Consider the following 1,951-nt stretch of genomic DNA (forward strand, 5'->3'; position numbering starts at 1 on the left):
AAAACACTAACATATGTGTAAGCGTCAATCTATTATTATTATAGCTGCGGCAAAGCTCTTTGTCAAGACGAAAAACTGCCAATAAGTGAGCGAGCTACTGCTTGGCGAAATTCTAGACTTGAAAGCAGACTTCTTTCAACGCGTTTTGCTTCGTGCAGCTTGCAATAAATTATATATGAATTATTCATCACGATATCTAGCAAGTCGAAAAACAATCATGGGTAGTATTTTATTTTTGCCTTTCTATCCACTTTTTTTTTGGTCCATGAGATCGACCGCTCCCATGTTTTCTTTTTTATTGTAGTGTAAAACAACTTCAGGGCATGTTACATTCATCTTTTCACAATTACAGAGAGACAAGAAATTTGTCAATAAAAATAAAACTTTGTTATCCATACATTTTACGCACGAAATTCCGTTGCTACTGGTCGTTAAAATGTCTCCACGTTTCATATCTTTACCAGTTGGCACGTTTTTCGGAATATTTTTTCCTGTTTGAGCGTACCGTTCCACAAGCTTTTATATTAGAGTTCGTCAATTCATACTGAAGGGCAGGGATTAGGAGAATTGAAAAAATTGTCAAAGCCACAACCTAAACCCTGTAAACTTTAACACAATTGCAGCACAACCGATTCACCCAATCCAGTTTCAGGGCCGCTATTTTTTTCCAGTATACAAATCAAATTGAAATTAATAGCCAGTAGAAGAGTCTGCCCTACACCGTAGTTTGAATCAACATTTTATGGGACTGTTTTTGGCATATTGCTTCATTATATTGTGACCTTTGAACTTAATAATATGCTCGTATATTGCCTAGGTTTTGGTATTGGCCATAGAGCTTTGAAAAGTTGAAGTGTCAAGAACGGGGCGTATTTTGAATGCTCTATCATAAGTGGGATCGGTCCTAATCGGTTCATTAGAATTGTCGCTAAAATGCAAGTTTCTGCGTATTTCGTCGAAACGGTTTATAGGCATGACATTAGCAATGTCTATAGACCATTAGCTGCGAAATGTAGGTAAGCAATGATACCCCATTTCAAAGTGCATTCCGAAGAAAGCTTTGGCCTCTTTATTACTTATAGTAAAACATCAGCCGCCTTGTTCAGCATAATGTATTGATCCACGAACTATAATAGGTTCATTCCTTATCTTTTGGGACTAAAATCTGCCAGAGCGTAAGCAAAATGCGCTCACTAAAGGAGAATAACAGGAAATAGTAAAAGAACGCAAAAAACCATATTTTTAGTCCACAGAATGGCAACAACAAAACTAACGTCAAATAAGAACAGAAATGTATGTATGTACAAAACACATTCACACAAGCACAAGCACAATAAACACTTACTATATCAATTATTTTTTGCCTCATTCCAATTTCAATTCACCTTTTTTTTACTTTTTAGATTATTCTCACTTTTTGCGTATTACTTAATTTCCGTTAATTTGAATTCAGTTGAGTTTGACACTTTTCAAGATTTTGCCAGCAAAAATTCTTCTGACTAAATCTGACTACTTCGGACTGAAGAGAGTCACTCTAACTGAGTGATGCTCTCTCATTTTTGCTGTCATTTTCGAATTACGCAACGCTTGTTGGACTAAATCTGACTACTTCGGACTTTTTCTGACTATTTATGGGAGATAAGGAACGCAACTAATCTGATCAACTAAGTTTTCGAAGCCGGCAACCTTATCGAAAATTTTGACAGGAGTCAGCCCCTCATCAGAAGTGTGGGTGCTATCTGCAATGTGCACTTACTTCACCCAAGTCATATTCTTGTTCCTGCAGAAAACAGTGCGGCGAATATGAAGATGGGGCAGTCACACTTAGTGATGGAACTTTTTCGAAAAGTATCGATACTAGTACTCATTTAGAATACTCTAAAGAAGAATCGATGCCAGTACTCACACTTGCAAAAAAGTATCGATAATACTCGTACTTTCAAGTATTTTT

This window comes from Rhagoletis pomonella, unplaced genomic scaffold (genome assembly GCF_013731165.1).
Source record: "Rhagoletis pomonella isolate Grant_MI unplaced genomic scaffold, Rhpom_1.0 Rhpom_scaffold_00006, whole genome shotgun sequence".
In the NCBI taxonomy this organism is placed as follows: domain Eukaryota; kingdom Metazoa; phylum Arthropoda; class Insecta; order Diptera; family Tephritidae; genus Rhagoletis; species Rhagoletis pomonella.